The sequence below is a fragment of the Haliotis rufescens genome, unplaced genomic scaffold (assembly GCF_023055435.1).
Source record: "Haliotis rufescens isolate VD_foot unplaced genomic scaffold, xgHalRufe1.0.p SCAF_18, whole genome shotgun sequence".
In the NCBI taxonomy this organism is placed as follows: domain Eukaryota; kingdom Metazoa; phylum Mollusca; class Gastropoda; order Lepetellida; family Haliotidae; genus Haliotis; species Haliotis rufescens.
The window spans coordinates 8,861,694-8,881,143 of record NW_025963868.1 but is presented as its reverse complement, the minus strand read 5'-3'; the positions used below and the strand labels follow the sequence as shown (position 1 = coordinate 8,881,143).

The 19,450-nt window shown below is 40.2% G+C and overlaps 1 protein-coding gene across 1 annotated transcript in view; it reads right to left on the bottom strand.

Annotated features, from left to right (window-relative positions):
- Positions 1 to 7,880, bottom strand: part of LOC124121792 (dual specificity tyrosine-phosphorylation-regulated kinase 1A-like) — a 107,455-nt gene extending 99,575 nt beyond the window's left edge. The window contains exon 1 of the mRNA XM_046484864.2: positions 7,596 to 7,880. The gene's annotated coding sequence lies outside the window, so the exon portion shown is untranslated. The remainder of the gene's footprint in view (positions 1 to 7,595) is intronic.
- Positions 7,881 to 19,450: the final 11,570 nt, after the last annotated feature.

Genomic DNA, 19,450 nt, shown 5'->3' with positions numbered 1-19,450 from the left:
AAATGGTCTTCACACATTGTACCCATGTCGGGAATCGAAACCGGGTCTTCGGCGTGACGAGCCAACGCTTTAACCACTAGGCTACCCGACCGCCCCTACTTAGATTAGAATCCAGGATATTCTCAGACTATCACTTATGGCAAACTCCTACTTTTACTAGATAGTAGATGGTTACTGTAGCTGATCATTTTGATGTACCAGTGAAAATATAACTTAATTTCTACCCCTGCCTTTGGCGGTTGCAGATTGCACATGACACACTTAGTGGGATGCTGTCATACATTTAAGGGTCATTGGTCGACAATGGTAGAATCTGTGTAATGATCCACCAAACAGTTTTAGCATTGCGATACTTGCACCATCGCTTTATCCACTTCAAAAAAGAGATTGATATGTCTATTGCTATTAAGGAATAACATGAGATGAGAAAGCTAGTTTCTCGTGCAACACTATCGCTTTCTCGTCTCTGATACACCACTGTTAAGTATTATATTTTAGACAGTGAGAGAGCTGAATGTAATGTAGATATACACCCACACACACACACACACACACACACACACACACACAAATGATCCTTGCAAAATCTTTGATTTAACAAAACCTGCACCAAGTCTGCAGCAAATTTTAGTACAAATTATCAAGTTTGAATTTTTTAAAAATCCAAATTCATGTTAATACCGTTGTAATTAATGAGATGGCTGTACAAGAGGTTTGTATTTTAATGACAATATGGCTATCAGACAGGAAGAGCCTTGAATGCTTAATTTAAAATTAATGTAATTTGTATTGGATACAATGTCACAATACCATGTTTAAATACCTCTGAAATAAGAACTTTAAAAAATCAAGACATCGAACAAAATAACAATAGGGTGCTTTGTTTGGAATCCCCTCACTAAATCTATCAATATGCATTACTGTAAAACAAAACCTGTATCAAACTGATATCAACAATAAAAGATCATAAAATTATCATATGCCCCTTTGAAATATATCAATCACTGTTGGCATAGTTGTACATCTGGTCTGAAACACTGGTCTACAGCTGTATCAAAATGCTACAATGACTGGTCCCTCTAACTGTGTACAGTTGAGGTCAGTGCACCTTTGTCTAGGAGGCTGTTCTCAGAACTGACCTCCCTCCCTCCACACTGGACAGGCAGGGCCCCCCACAGCCTGCGTTCACACGGGAATGTATGAATACAACCTGGACTACACATGACAAATCAACACATACTTTCCTGCTGGTGACAATGACCCAGAAAAGGGAACAACTGATAAATTTTATTAATATTTGATAACACTACATTCATGTGCATACAGCCATTTTCTAATTTCAAATTTCTTAAAACATAAAAGCTTAGAATAACATTACACTTTCTCACATTAAAATGAGCAGTTTATTAAGTTTTGTTTGAAATTCATAAGATTTTCTCTACTTAAATAACATACATTGGACAAGCTGTCATTTATAACAGAACATCAAATCTTTCATAAATTGGATTTCAGCTTGTAGCAAATAACTGAAACTTAAATTTCTTAATGCAGATTTTATTTGTTTTTCTACGCCAAGGAGAAAGATGTGATCATGATGATAACAGTCCAGTAATATTCATGATATACAATTTCTAGAAGTAACCATATTTATATCAAACCCCCTAACAGTAAGAAAATACTGCCTGCTGTTAATATAAAGGATGAGGTGAGGCGAGGTGAGGTAAAATTGGGTTTAACGTCGCGTCCAAGATTATTGCACTTATACAGCGCACGTGTGTGTGTGTGTGTGTGGCTGCTTGTACTAGTACGGACTGATGCCGAGTTATAGTGCTAGCTCACTGAGATACCATGCCGCAGTTTAACATGAATACCCCACTCAGACACAGTATACGGACTCCGAGCCGACCAGTCCTTGTTTTAGCCCCTTAATGCCGAGCGCAGGACAGGGTAATAACAAGTACCATCTTTTAACGTCTTTTGGTATGATGCGGCCGGGGATCGAACCCCTGACCTTCCGCTCTTCGGGTGGACGCTCTACCACGGAGGCGGTCAATATAAAGGATGAAAGTCTATGGGGTCTTATGATGACTTGTACTGTTAACAATCATAACATTGTACAGAGTCTAATAATTCATCTTATAGAGATAAGCTCGTGTCATTGGAAATTAAATGATCACAAATTTCATGACTGAATCCATGGTTGAAAACAAAACAAAACCAATCTATAATTTTTTTATCAATTTGAACAATGCTAATAATCAATGACATCAAAACAATATATTCTGAACACACAAAGTTCTTTTTTTCGGTTATCAGGTCTACTATATCAGTACATGCCATACAGAAATACTTCCCTGGGTATTGGCGAGTGAGTGAGAATAGTTTTACGCCGCCTTTAGCAATATCAGAGCTCCAGATAAGATTTTGGTGCTGCGGGTATTTTACCCATGCATTTTAAAAACATTGGGTATCAGTAATTCTATCTGGGTATTCAAATTTCTGTTACCCACTAGTTTTTACACATGTGGGTATTTAAGTTAAATATTTAAAAACACTATTCATTTAGTCCCTGCAAACCGGTGTCGTGTGGGTTCGAGAGCTTTATAGGACTCAAAAATACCACGATACTTCCACAAGAAAGTCAGTGTGATGGCAAATGATCATGATGTAACTGTCATCGTGGAGTTTGGCAAGGTTGAAGGAATGCCCCTTTATAATTTCAAAATAAGTTGCTGATTTGCTAATTGAATACACAGGGTTACTTCACAATATTTTGATGATACGCACAAGTTTTATTTTTGTAGCGTATCTGTAATGTTTGTTGCGTATTTGATACGCTTGGATTATATTTTACTGTGTATTTCTGCATTTCTGATGCGTATTTCACGCAGATACACAGCTTATCTGGAGCTCTGGCAATATTCCAGCAATATCATGGCAGGGATCACAAGAAATGGGCTTCACACATTGTACCAACGTAAGGAATCGAACCCGGGTCTTTGACGTGACGAGCCAACGCTTTAACCCCCAGTATGAGATCAGTGAATAAGGCAACCTATGCTTGTCGTAAGGAGCAGTTAGAAGCAGGGTTAGAAACTAACAGTTTTTGTCCACTAGTCCTCATAATAACATATAGCAAAACCCTTAAAAGGGGCAAATTTCTACTAGTCCTCATGATACCTTTACCATTGGGCAGTTTGGCAAGGACTATAGGACTAGTGGCAATTTCTAACGCTGTAGAAGGATCAAGAAACTTAGTGTGGAGTTCTCACAGATATTATTTTGATTAAGATTTTGTTAGTGTTACACATAAAACTCAGAATAGGTCTTCAGCAACCCAGCAAAGGCAACTAACGGGATCGGTTGGTCAGGCTCGTTTACTTGGTTGTTGCATGTCATCATATCCTTGTTGCATGGATTAATGCTCATGACATCAATCACTGGATTGTCTGGTCCCAACTCAATTATTTATAGACAGCCGTCATATAGCTGGAATACTATATTGCATAGTGCTATGTTAAACAACAAACTTATCTGGGAAACTTACCCGAAATTTCAGGCCAAACAAGTTGTATGATAAAAAAGGAGGTTGACGCCCTTTTCAGCCCACTGGCAATGTCAAATTTTGAAGTTGCAGAGAACATTGAAAAGCATCAAGCCTTCGTTCTTTCTGAAGTTTTGGGCTTCTAACACGGTCGACCCGTGAAGATCCTGGGTAGAATAGGTCTTCAGCAACCCATGCTTGCCGTAAAAGGCGACCTGCTTGTCCCAAGAGACGACTAACGGGATCGGGTGGTCAGGCTCGCTGACTTGGTTGATGCATGTCATCGTATCCCAATTGCGTGGATCGATGCTCATGATGTTAATCACTGGATTGTCTGGTTCAGACTCAATTATTTACAGACCGGCCTCAGAAAGCTGGAATATTGCCAAGTGCGGCGATAAACAACAAACCAACCAATGGTACAATTTTACTCTTTTTTTGTTTTTTAATGGGCCTCATTTTACAATTGTAAATATGTGTTCTTCAGCAATAACGAATTGACACTTTTTTTCTAAAAAATTAATTACCTTGTGAATGTTTGGTCAAAAGAAAAATTCATTAATTGTGCATCATATTGGCATTAATAAAGTTGATTGGGTCATTAGGTTTAGAGGAAAGACTTAATTCTAATTCTGTATACAGTGTAGGATGTTTAATATCTTTCCTGGAACGTGTACATGCATTATCAATTTCCCTGAGAAGACTCTATCCTCTTCATAAGCATGATTAAGTGTTTCTAGTTGCCAGACATAGTACACATGTACAATGCAGTTAACAGTTGTTGTTTTTAATCAACAAATAAATGTCACTGCAGAGCTCCAGATAAGCTGCGTATCTGTGTAAAATACGCATCAGAAATGCAGTAAAATAAAATCCAAGCGTATCAAATATGCAACGAACATTACAGATAAGCTACAAAAATAAAACTTGTGTGTATCATCAAAATATTGTGAAGTAACCCTGCGTATTCAATTAGCAAATCAGCAACTTATTTTGAAATTATAAACGGGCATTCCTTCAACCTTGCCAAACTCCACGATGACAGTTACATCATGATCATTTGCCATCACACTTTCTTGTGGAAGTATCGTGGTATTTTTGAGTCCTATAAAGCTCTCGAACCCACACGACACCGGTTTGCAGGGACTAAATGAATAGTGTTTTTAAATATTTAACTTAAATACCCACATGTGTAAAAACTAGTGGGTAACAGAAATTTGAATACCCAGATAGAATTACTGATACCCAATGATTTTAAAATGCATGGGTAAAATACCCACAGCACCAAAAGCTTATCTGGAGCTCTGCACTGGGATTCATCTAGAGGCCGATGTTCAGCACCAGGTCTGCAGCAAATGTCAGTAAATATTTCCCAATTCATGTTATACAGTAAGTGAGTGAGTGAGTGAGGTTTTACGCCGCTCTAAGCAATATTCCAGCAATATCACTTAACCACTAGGCTACCCGACTGCCCCGTTATACAGTAAGAACAAAAATTATGTCTCTGTACATGGTACAGGTGACTTGTATTTCACTCACAAATTTGAGAAAATTAACAGCCAAGGGCACTTAGATCGGAATCAAGTATAAATTCTTGTGTTAAAAGCATTGCCTAAATATCACCTGAATATGTCAGAAGTACTTATTAAGAACATCATCAGCACTGAGAAGTTGATAATGCCGCAGTCAGCAATATTGCGCAAATTCAGCAAAATAATTGTGTCCTTCCTGCATGTCATAAGTGGTTGACAGTGTGAACGTCCCACGTTGTTGGGCAAGACCACCTAATTCCCATTTAAAGGGCAAGTTCACACGGAAATGAACCAATTTTTCTTGTACTTTTTCCACATTAAAAGTGTTAAAATAGAAGTGTCATAGACAAAAATATAAAAACATCAAATGTAATTAACATATTTTTTGCATTAAAAGGATTTATATTTTTCACTTTTACCAAGTGTTCTATTTCCATAACAAAAACACCATGGCTTATGCCCCTTGCAATATGACGTCATTGGTGCCAATTGATAAACATTATGACGTCATCATGCTTTGTTAGAGCCGCTTCACGTGGTGTAGGTACAGTTTTGTGATTCTAGCGTCTCAGATGCCAGCCAGAATTGTGTTATGCTGAGTCACCACTGCGCCGGAGTGTGTCGTAGACCATGTTGTTTTACCGCAAACTGGTCGTTGATATCTTTTGCGTTGAGAATAGACAGGGACCCAGTTGAATTGGCACCAATTACGTCATAATCTAAGGGGGATAACTCAGGCCTATTTCGCTCGTAAAACGAAGGCTTCATAACGGCATATCATTTTCACACTATTGTGAGCTTCCTACTTTCACTGTGAAACAAAATGAGTGTATATTTACAAACACAGATACTAACTAATTCTAAAATTGCGTTTTGTTTAGAAAAAGAAAGAAAGTGATTTTTGCGTGTACACTTCCCCTTTAAGTCAAAAATTGCTCTGAAGATTGCAAGCTGGGGGCCTGTTCTTGCCATTACAAGCTACTGTCCAGTCAACATGCATTAAAGTTAACTGGTCACCATTACCAAATAATTTTGTTTGATGTGCCGATACTGACTGACCACATCACAATGGACTGTTTGGGATCCAGCAGTATCAGTGCGCTTGCACTGACTGACAACAGGACATACATAATTGCTCCACAGAAAATTCTGCTCAAACATAAATATGTGTAACTTGAAATAATGAAGTAGTAACATTTGCCAATATATACTTTGAGTACAGTAGACATTCATTCACACATACGTTCTGTGTTGTGCATGGACTAAAAATTCAGTATTAAACGACACATATGACCTTCCTGGTGAATAATAGGCAAAATACCAATACATTATCAACATTCAACAGTTTACCATGTTAACAGAGGGGCAGATGCCGATTGATGGAACAGCTCCAATGGTGTTGAACGTCCACAAACAAATATACACCAAAATTAATTTTATTGGAGAAGCATATTAAATTTGATGACTAGTACTGCGTTCTGTGCATCAAAATCCACCCATGGTCCTTAAAAGATATTGTCGAAACCATTGGCACCTCCCTCGTCTGAGGATGTCAGCTGACGGGGGAGGCCATTCATCCCCATCAAAACATAACCATGTGATTATCGAGACGAGCGTCAGAGCTTGAGCCTAGATTCGTGTTTTGTCGAACAAATATGCATCGTACATCAAAATGAAAGGTTTACGTTGACAAAACGTGCATGTCCCAATTTTCTAACGATTTAATGATTCCAAGCTCAATCAATAAACCACTGCAACGTTTCTAGGACGAAATACAGTCTGTACACATTCCCTAGGTTGCTAAGGTCGCACCAACGGCATTGATGTTTTGGGAAACTTTGACCATGTTAGAATTCATTTGTAAATTAACGCAAGGCATTACTTTCCGCTAACTCACGGTGAATGTATTTTGACTGATATAAATATATAAAGAACAATATTTTGGCTGAAATCGACGTTTAAGTGGTGAATACTGCGGAAGCGAAGACATGCATGTTTTGAGTTATGGCGCTCAATTCAATTTAGACGTTCAGAGATGAATGAATTATATCGTCAGCAACAAAGATTGAGACACGGGTAATCAAACGGCAAATTTATCCAATTATCATGTTTTCATCTGTTATATAAACGGAGGTGATACAAAACGATAAGCGATAATTTAGATCAATCATGTGTTTGTGACAAGTCCAGACTCGGTATCAAACAGCAACGAAACAGATTTTCTTCATGAAATCAACAAGACCATAGGTCCTAATTCTGAATAGTTTCACTAAATTAATTGTTCTTAAAATAAAATAAAGCATGTTATACATATCTGAAAATGTCAAATAACAATTTATTTCGACTATTATTTACAAAAACGTGGATCGCGCGATAGGGGGTGACATGAAAACACAAACAAGATGCGATAGCAAAGTCGTGTCTATCGTAGAACAGAATGAGAATTTAGGTCATCCACTGCGATCGCGTGTTTCATTCTTAATGAATATCCTCCATCTAAGTCGAAATAAACCACTCACCTTGAAATATGTGCCGTATTGTGTACAATCCAGTTAAAAATCCGTTCGTTGTACCCTTTCCCTAACAGGAGTCAACTTGACCTGGCCTCTGTGATCTAAAATGGCGCGCAAATGGCGGATTTGAATTGGCCATCACATTTACACTATCAGGCGACGTAGTAACCTTCTCTGGTGCGAAATAAACCTTTCACTATATCATGGTACACAGGAAATAGGCCAAAACAAAAAAATATAAAAATCAAGGACCGTTGCTACAGTATTTTCTCCATTCGGCAATTGTCGGATTTCAAAATGGCGGCTAATTCCACGAGCAGCGACGGCGTCGATTATCCAGTAGCACGATCAGCAGGTAGAGAAATGGTTAACCGAGGTTATATGACACGCACTGGCGACCTTTCTTACGGAATCCACTCTCCCGCGTAGGTTTGTTACTATAGTGACCGTGGTGTTAACAGCGTGGGAGATAATTTGCTATTCACAACCCTATAACGAATTAAGCATTTAGTTGCGACATTTCTTCAAGCTGTATCAAATAGAGTACGAGGCCTTATTTAATGTCAAGAACTCAATTATCTTTTTCAAATATAAACAGGTCCTCAATTATTTATTTTTTTAAATGAATACTTTGGACACTTATCTGCAAGAAAAGTGCCCTTTCCCCTGCAATGCAAAGCATATGTACTTTTTTTTTATTAAAACAAAGTCTTGACTATGTTTTAAGATAAAAACTCCCTCCTTAGACATATCACACAATCGCAGCACGCATAAAATATACGCCGAGACAGACGCTTGAGATGACCATTGCCTTATTCTTATGTATATATATAAGAATATATTTATTTATTTATTTATTTATTTATTTATTTATTTATTTATAAATGATGGAAAGGGAATGTATTATTATTAATTTGATTATTTGAAAGAACTGTTGATTATGTCCATTTAACCACCACTCATTCCTGCATTAGTTTGTAAAAGGAAATCTGTGGCTGGGTAATTTTGCGTAAAAATAAACTGGTTCACTGACCCCTACCGTATTTGAAATGTAAATTTGCGCCGAAAAAAAAGCAAATTTATTTTTTTGAATTTATTGAGATGTCTTAGGTACCATTCAGCAGTGTATTATGACAAATGTTTTGAATCTTTAAAAGGTTTAAATCAAATTACATGTTAAAAAATAAAACCATGTGGAAGTATTCTTTGAATGCTGACGAAGCGCCAGTGAAGTTCATTTTTTTAATATAATATCGATATTTGTAGATATTTTCAATTGAAAACAAACATATGATAAAATCAACTGAGAGGAATAGTGTCGTTTCCTCCTCCGTTAATTATCATCATCATCATCATCATTATCATCATCATCATCACCACCACCACCATCATCATCATCATCATTATCATCATCACCACCACCACCACCACCACCATCATCATCATCATCATCATCATCATCATTATTATTATTATTACTATTATTATTATTATAAATAAAATTGGAATTACGTATATGACACATCTCATGCATGGTGGGTATGTTGCACACACTTCTGTTGGTTTTTCGTTAAGGTGAGAATCAATTTTAATTAATATATTTGACCATGTCCGCATCATGACTAAATATACGGCCTTACATAAGTTGTTTTGTCCCCAAGTACCTATACAGACGAAAATAGCTATGTGTAGATTGGTAGGCGTAGCTCAACCAACGGAATCACGTCCGTCGTAAGTTCATGTACACAGAAGTGTACTTTGATGAATTATTTACTACTGCAAGCAAAGTATATTGTGTACAGATGTAAAGTAACTGAAACCGATTGCCTTTTTAGAATATTTAAAAGAGAACTAGAAATACAATACAAAGTACTACAGTATAACAATGTTAATCTTGCAGAAAAAAATAAATGTGTACTGAATATTTAGATGAGTATTATTGCTATAAGCAACTCAAACCCAAATATAAAAATATAAACCCTGATATGCCAGTCCACGTTCATGTACACAGATGGGAGTGTACGAGAAAATAAAATTAAAATGCTATCTCGCATATGTGTAAAAAATTGATTGAAATCTAATACATTTATTGTGGCCTTTGGGGTTATATGGAGAGAAAATTATGTAGACTGGAATATGATTAAAAAATAAATATCGATATTTGAAAATAGCAAACAGCTTATAAACAAAAACAGTTTTCTTAGTTTTCGGGGGTCGACCAATAGGGCACACTAAGAGTTTGTAAGTGGAATTTTTTCCATGAACAAAATATATAATGATACATTTTCGAAGTTCTACGTATAAGTGACGTCACGACCTTTACTTCGAGATCCTTATATGGAGATTAGAAATGTACACTTAATAATGTAGATAGGATTGTTATTATCGTAAGTGTTTTTCTTTAAACTTTTAATAAAAAAACTAGTATCTGTAAATCTATGCCACTTCTTTTGTTCTTTCGTTTTACGACCTCAAGTCAGGTCTGTACTGAATATTGAAAATTATCCCACATGCAAATGTTCTCTTTGTGAAACAAAAGCGAAAGGTCACAGTGTTTAGTTGCCCTGCATGTGTAAAATCTCCGCGGAAGGGGACAGACGGAAAAGCATGCACATCGTGCCGGGGTCAATCTTCGTTTAACATGTTTTGTTCAAAGTGGCGTCAAAGGGCCAGAGTTATAAAAATTATCCCCCGACGAAACGAAACTAAACATTATTCATAATACCTTTATGCCATTTTAAGTAATAATTAAAGCACGATCCATATACGAGAAACTGTTGTTGAAAAAAAAAAAAAATAAATAAAAAAAAAAAAAAAAAAAAAAAAAAAAAATAATAATAATAATAATGACGATAATGATGCTAACATTAATAATTAAGGATATTTAAAATGCGCTACACTCCATCCGTTGCAGCATGCTCAAAGCACTAACACCATTATTAATCCGGTCAAACTATGTTTCCAAATAGTACCAGTCAAGGATGTGAAGGAAAAGCTAAAAATGTCACAGTTATAAGAAAACAGGATCCCGTGACGTTCTAACAATTAAGTGTGATGACAGCCGTCTATCGCCATGTTGTCATTGCTAGTACCCGTGAAGATCTGGGGTAGAACAGGTCTTCAGCAACCCTTGCTTGCCGTGAAAAGCGACTATGCTTGTCGAAAGAGGCGACTAACGGGATAGGGTGGTCAGGCTCGCTGACTTGGTTGATGCATGTCATCGTATTCCAATTGCGGCATTAAGGGGCTAAAACAAGGACTGGTCGGCTCGGAGTCAGTATACTGTGTCTGAGTGGGGTATTCATGTTAAACTGCGGCATGGTATCTCAGTGAGCTAGCACTATAAATCGGCATCAGTCCGGACTAGTACAAGCAGCCACACACACACACACACACACGTACATGCACGTCGCTATATAAGTGCAATAATCTTGGACGCGACGTTAAACCCCATTTCACCTCACCCACCAGATTGAATGGCTTATGCATGCCATGTAGTCTTTCATGCAGACCCAGAAACAAATATATCCAATACAGACAAAGTAAGTCTATAATAATTGGCAAGTCTAAATTACTGAAAATAAAGTATCTGAAAATAAAGAAAGTCTTTGGGCTCTTTTTATCTTTTTGTAAACTATATTTTAACAACTGTTATCTGTCAAATAGTTAATTTCAGAGACTAGATGTTGGTCTACACGCCATGGTTTGATGTTAATTGTTGACTGAAACAAAGATGTCTGTTACCGCCGCTGCTTTTTAATATGTATAATCAATGATTTTATAACTGCAGTAGATGGAATGGCATTAGGGGTCCCAACAGATGATACTTCAGTGAGTTAAGTATATCATATGTGGATGATATTGTTATTTTAGCTGCATGAGACGGAGGCAGATCTCAAGGTGATGTTCGACTGACTCCGCTCCTGGTTTGTGTCAAACAAAATTACAGATAATAAATAAAAATTAGAAAAAATAAAATTTTTGAGCCCCTTCGCGTAAGAAGACTGATGTTGTATTTACGTGTGGTGATATTCTCCTAGAAGTGGTATCTAACTATATATAATTATGAGTAGGATATGGTCCGAAAAGTCACGATTAGTTTTGCACGTGGGGTTCGTTCTCGACCGAACGGCCTCCGACTAACCCCAAAACACATCGTGACTTTTCGGACCACAGCCAACTGAAAAGTCATCAGAAGTGCGCGGTTCTTCAAACATGATAAAGTGAGTGAGTGAATATGGTTTTACGCCGCTTTTAGCAATATTCCAGCAATATCACGGCGGGGGACACCAGAAATGGGCTTCACACATTGTACCCATGTCGGGAATCGAACCCGGGTCTTCGGCGCGACGAGCGAACGCTTTAACCACTAGGCTACCCGACCGCCCCAAACATGATAAAGAGAGGAACAGAAAGCCCAAACACAACAATGGCGGGCTGGTTGGTTGGTTTGTTGTTTTACGCCGCACTCGGCAATATTCCAGCTATATGACGGCGGTCTGTAAATAATCGAGTCTGGACCAAACAATCCGGTGATTGACATCATGAGCATCGATCGATGACATGCATCAACCAAGTCAGCGAGCCTGACAACCCGATCCCGTTAGTCGCCTCTTACGACAAGCATAGTCGCCTTTTACGGCAAGCATCGCAACAAAAGTGGGACAAAATCTAGTTAATCTGTTTGAAATTGATTGAGATGCACGTGCATTTTTCACTGTAAACGAAACATTCAAAAGATTAAGTGAAACTTGTCAATGCTGATTTTTCTTTTGAAGAAGCAAATTTTCCGATTTTATATTTAAGTAAGAGTGATCTATTGAACGTTTATTGTGATTCAGAACTTCTTGAGGCATCACAATGACTGGATGCATCTTTAAATAGAGAGACTTGAAACAACTCTCCTGAGGTATGTTGTCTGTATATCTGTCTTTCAATCTGTTTTTGTATCCATGGGGGCACCAGTGGCCCAGTCGTCTTAGGCGCCGCAATTCGCTGGGCACGCCAGAAACCTATGATCGTAGGTTCGAATTCTGTTTCGCCCCGATTGTGTTTCTAGGTTTGTCAGCACCATACCCGTGCTCGTGGGTTTCACCGAAGTGGTACACGTCTGAGACCTGCATCACTTCGGGCTTTCCTCCCACATTAAGCTGACACGCCGTGATATAACTGGAATACTGTTAAAAGCGGCGTTAAACCAAATTCACTGACGCGTGTATCTATCGATATGCCTGGCGCTCTGTCATCGGTGTATCTGCCTTGATATTGACATGTATGGAAATGAATATATCAGTTTATAACATTGAGTAATTATATGCGATAAAATGGACTATAGGCAATAAATATGCGATATAGAGATTTTTATACGAGCATGTATATATATCACACTGATTTTACGAAGCGGGTGGCAAAAGTCTTGTTTTTCCCGAGCGAGAGCGAGGGTAATACATGAATTCTTACACAAGTTTGATAAAATCAGTATGACACACATGCGAATTTTTTTTATGCCTTTATTACTCCCTATTTATTAATCCTTTTTTATAAAACCCTTTTGAAAAAATCCATGATCACGACACCCGTCTTAGAAAAAAACAACGGTCGAATTACCTCAACAATATTATTCATCTATGACGTCGTTTCTAGTATTGTGAGGTGAGGTGAGGTGAGGTGAGGTGAGGTGAGGTGAGGTGAGGTGAAATGGGGTTTAACGTCGCGTCCAAGATTATTGCACTTATATAGCCACGTGCATGTATGTGTGTGTGTTTGCGTGTCTACTTGTACTAGTCCGGACTGATGCCGATTTATAGTGCTAGCTCACTGAGATACCATGCCGCAGTTTAACATGAATACCCCACTCAGACACAGTATACTGACTCCGAGCCGACCAGTCCTTGTTTTAGCCCCTTAATGCCGAGCGCCAGACAGGGTAACAACAAGTACCATCTTTTAACGTCTTTTGGTATGACGCGGCTGGGGATCGAACCCCGGACCTTCCGCTCTCCGGGCGGACGCTCTACCATTAGACCACGGAGGCGGTCTTCTAGTGCTGTGACGCCATTCCGACCTAACGTTACAATAATATTCAAATGACGTTAATAATCCCCTCCGGATGACGTAAACAATGTACTTGGTGGGCGTGAAGTGATATTTGCATTATACGACTTTATGGACTCGATTATTTGTTTGTTTGTTTGTTGTTAAACGCCGCACTCAGCAATATTCCAACTGTATGACGGCGGTCTGTAAATAATCGAGTCATGAGCAATCTACGCAATTGGGATCGATGACATGCATCAACCAAGTCAGCGAGCCCGACCACCCGATCCCGTTAGTCACCTCTTACGACAAGCATGGGTTACTGAAAACCTATTCTAACACGGATCTTCAATGGCTCTGCTACTGAAGCTGTTAGCAGTACTTTTTACACTGAAGACACTGCTAATTATTGGCTACAAATTGAAAAAGTTGGAAGAAAGATGTTGGGTGATAAATATAATCTCACCCTCGAGTCTTTTGATATGAAATATATCAACACTCGCTGATAAAAGTGGCAAAAATCCTCGGCAAGCCTCGGAATGTTTCCACTTTTATCAACTCGTGTTGAAATATTTGATATCAAAAGACACTCGGTGAGATTCTCTATATCTCATGGCGCCCCTCATGGTTTATTCTCCCAGCATTGTCTTATTGTGCGATAAACGACCACGAGTCGTTTATTTCTTAAATATATTGAGACATCAGCGCAGTTATTGTGTTGTTGGAATAACATTACGGTAAGTCGTTTGTGACGTCATGAACAATGGATGACGTCACGTTGCTTCTGGCTGCTTCGCAAACAATGCGAACAATGGAACAATAGGGACGGGCAAGCCAACCACACTGAACAGAGAATTATAATGTGACAATGATATAAGGGTAACGTTATTTTTCAGGGTATTACCATTTGCAGAAGCCCGAGGTCTTCCATTAACTGCCCGACGAAGGAGGGCATTTGTAAAGACCGAGGGCTTCTGCAAATGATAATGCCCTGAAAAATAGCGTTACCGTTATTATAGCTAAAATGGATGGAATTTGCCATAAGATAAAAAGAAACAACAATATCGGTTTTGAAACATTCACTGCAATCAACACGAATGTCACTGACCCACTTTTACAAATATGGTGACGCCAGAGAACAAACCAGACGACGTCACTATTGACCGTAACGTCACCGTTCCCAATCCTATGACGTCGCCTAACAACGGGTGTGATAATGGCCCGTCGTCAAGCAATATGAGGGCATAATCAAGTTACAGTGGCCCGCTCATTTCTGATAACATGCGGGCTGTTTAATGATAATTCTATCCATTTTAGCTATAATATAAGGGTAACGCTATTTTTCAGGGCATTACCATTTGCAGAAACCTGAGGTCTTCCATTAGCTGCCCGACGAAGGAGGGCGGTTTCAGAAACATTTATTGTTTTAACCTGTTTCTTTTCAAAATTTATCTCCATCGAATGGGTACCCGGTAGGATGAGATGGTAATGATGCTGTTTATGAATGACGACATGTACTGGCTGTACAAGCAGAATCTTTTCAGCAAAGGTTTCAGAAACATTTATTGTTTTAACCTGTTTCTTTTCAAAATATATCTCCATCGAATGGGTACACGGTAGGATGAGGCGGCAATGATGCTGTTTTTGAATGGCGACATGTACTGGCTGAACAAGCAGAATCTTTGTTGAAAAGATTCTGCCTGTTCAGCCAGTTTTTGTTTTAACTTGTTTTTTTAAATCAACTTGGTGCATGACAGTTTCAGTATTCTTATTCGTATTTCATGTCAGTGTGCGTTAAAAGAATATCTTATGATTGAAGAAAACTTGTCAAACGTTTCATTGCAGCAACGACAAAAATAGGGATCCATCTTGCTTTACTTCCCTGCAAAAATAGAACACACCATGCTTATTGAAACCGTTCTTAAAAAGTTATTACACAAGTCAACTTGTGGAAAGGGCACGGACCGATGTTTGGGAAGTGTATTCCACCGCTAAACTTGCTGTTGTAGTAAGCGTACGCCTTTTTCTCAGGGGTATAGGCCCCGGGTAGGTATCTTTCAATGAAACGTTTGTAAAACCTACACTTCTCTTAAAAAGGATCTTCTCAAGATTTGAAGTTAAGTGATTAATGTTTACTGTATTTAATCATAACACATAATTGCAACTAATTTCAGGGAATATTAAATGCTGGAATTCCTACAGGGAGACCAGCATGGTACTAGGGATCTACTCGTCCTGGAATTCCTACAGTGAGACCAGCATGGTACTTGGGACCTACACATCCTGGAATTCCTACAGGGAGACCAGCATGGTACTTGGGACCTACAAATCCTGGAATTCCTACAGGGAGACCAGCATGGTACTTGGGACCTACTCGTCCTGGAATTCCTACAGGGGACCAGCATGGTACTGGGGACCTACTCGTCCTGGAATTCTTACAGGGAGACCAGCATGGTACTTGGGACCTACACATCCTGGAATTCCTACAGGGAGACCAGCATGGTACTTGGGACCTACTCGTCCTGGAATTCCTACAGGGAGACCAGCATGGTACTTGGGACCTACACATCCTGGAATTCCTACAGGGAGACCAGCATGGTACTTGGGACCTACTCGCCCTGGAATTCCTACAGGGAGACCAGCATGGTACTTGGAATCTACTCATCCTGGAATTCCTACAGGGAGACCAGCATGGTACTTGGGACCTACACATCCTGGAATTCCTACAGGGAGACCAGCATGGTACTTGGGATCTACTCATCCTGGAATTCCTACAGGGAGACCAGCATGGTACTTGGGACCTACTCGTCCTGGAATTCCTACAGGGAGACCAGCATGGTACTTGGGACCTACTCTTCCTGGAATTCCTACAGGGAGACCAGCATGGTACTTGGGACCTACTCGTCCTGGAATTCCTACAGGGAGACCAGCATGGTACTTGGAATCTACTCATCCTGGAATTCCTACAGGTAGACCAGCAAGGTACTTGGGACCTACTCGTCCTGGAATTCCGATAGGGAGACCAGCATGGTACTTGGGACCTACTCGTCCTGGAATTTCTACAGGGAGACCAGCATGGTACTTGGGACCTACTCGCCCTGGAATTCCTACAGGGGACCAGCATGGTACTAGGGATCTACTCGTCCTGGAATTCCTACAGGGAGACCAGCATGGTACTTGGGACCTACTCGTCCTGGAATTCCTACAGGGAGACCAGCATGGTACTTGGGACCTACTCGTCCTGGAATTCCTACAGGGAGACCAGCATGGTACTTGGAATCTACTCATCCTGGAATTCCTACAGGGAGACCAGCAAGGTACTTGGGACCTACTCGTCCTGGAATTCCTACAGGGAGACCAGCATGGTACTTGGGACCTACTCGTCCTGGAATTCCTACAGGGGACCAGCATGGTACTTGGGACCTACACGTCCTGGAATTCCTACAGGGGACCAGCATGGTACTTGGGACCTACTCGTCCTGGAATTCCTACAGGGAGACCAGCATGGTACTTGGAATCTACTCATCCTGGAATTCCTACAGGGAGACCAGCAAGGTACTTGGGACCTACTCGTCCTGGAATTCCTACAGGGATACCAGCATGGTACTTGGGACCTACTTGTCCTGGAATTCCTACAGTGAGACCAGCATGGTACTTGGGACCTACACATCCTGGAATTCCTGCAGGGAGACCAGCATGGTACTTGGAATCTACTCATCCTGGAATTCCTACAGGGAGACCAGCATGGTACTTGGAATCTACTCGTCCTGGAATTCCTACAGGGAGACCAGCATGGTACTTGGATTCTACTCGTCCTGGAATTCCTACAGGGAGACCAGCATGGTACTTGGGACCTACTCGCCCTGTTGTTCCTGTGACTTAGACCATCATAGTACTGGAGTACTGTCCGGCATCCCAATGGAGAGAATTCCTGGAATTCCAGCAGGGAGACCTTTATGGTACATGGGACCAACTCGTCCCGGAATACCAAGGAGACCAGTATGATACATGGGACCTATGGTGTCTGGACATTCCAGCAGGGAGACCAGTATTGTACTGGGGACCTATGGTGTCTGGACATTCCTGCAGGGAGACCAGTATTGTACTGGGGATCTATGGTGTCTGGACATTCCAGCAGGGAGACCAGTATTGTACTGGGGACCTATGGTGTCTGGACATTCCAGCAGGGAGACCAGTATTGTACTGGGGACCTATGGTGTCTGGACATTCCAGCAGGGAGACCAGTTTTGTACTGGGGACCAACATTTCATTGATAAAGTAGCTGGATGACTTCATTGATGGATAACTAGCTGGATGACTTCATTGAAGGATTACTGGATGACTTCATTGATAAACAAGTAGCTGGATCACTTCATAGATGCATAAATGGATCACTTCATAGATGGACAACTGGATCACTTCATTGAAGGGTAACTGGATCACTTCATAGATGGATAACTGGATCACTTCATAGATGGATAACTGGATCACTTCATAGATGGATAACTGGATCACTTCATTGAAGGGTAACTGGATCACTTCATAGATGGATAACTGGATCACTTCATAGATGGATAACTGGATCACTTCATTGAAGGGTAACTGGATCACTTCATTGAAGGACAACTGGATCACTTCATAGATGGATAACTGGATCACTTCACTGAAGGACAACTGGATCACTTCATAGATGGATAACTGGATCACTTCATTGAAGGACAACTGGATCACTTCATAGATGGATAAATGGAAATGGAAATAAGACGTGAGCTCTGAATTTCAGATTGTCTTTATTATAAATAATTACATGAAGATACATACATGGTTAACTATGCAACACAGTAGAAGCCGGTCTTAATGAGATCCAGTGTAATATCTCTTCCTCTTTACCAACAGAAATAATGGGTTCAAAGCATAAAAGATCTTGAATTAAGGGGTTTCGAGGACTTGTAATCTACAATCTTTCTGCTCATTCCAATACCATCCAACCACCTGCCAACACAGTCCTACCCCATCTATCTACCCACACAAGTCTCTCCCCAATGAATATTTCCCACACCATCCTACCCCATCCATCCAAACCTCTCCCATACCAATCCCATCCCGCTTTACCCACCCACCGACCCAGACAGTCCTGACCCATCAAAAAAAAGCCATCCAAACCTCTCCCCCGCCAATTCCATCCCACTCTACCCACACACCAACCCATCCACCCACACAGTCCTGACCCATCCATCTCGCCATCCAAACCTCTCCCCTACCATCTCCCCACTCCGTACCCCACACAATCTCCCCACTCAATCACGCCCAGCCCATCTCCCCACTCCGTCCCCCCGCCCCACCCGAACTCAATCACCTGCCCATTTTCCCCACTCAGTACCCCACCCAATCTCCCCACTCAGAAACAATCTCTTCCATCGTTGGATCTACATTATCAGAGCTCATCCACAACTTCAGGATCTGCAATAACATTCATCCCACATCACTGCAACCCAGTGTTTGAAATAAATCTTTTTGTCCGGCTGGTATTATGGACTATTTTGGCTGGACTAACCAGTCTATGCATAGTCCAATCAAAATCGTGCATCGAAATCGTTCGTAAACTGTCCTGAAGATTTCGGTCGATTGCAGGATTTGCAAAGCATGTGCACCGCCAACTCGTTGTCAACAGATATTTTCCAAATCTTTTCATGTTTTTAATCAAGGTGCTCACGCATTGCGCGATGTAAGACCCGTTTTATCACAACATAGACCTTGATTATCGATCAGATCGTCTTGACTGGGTGCCAGTGTTTTGTTTCAAGCAAATGCAAGTGATACGAGAG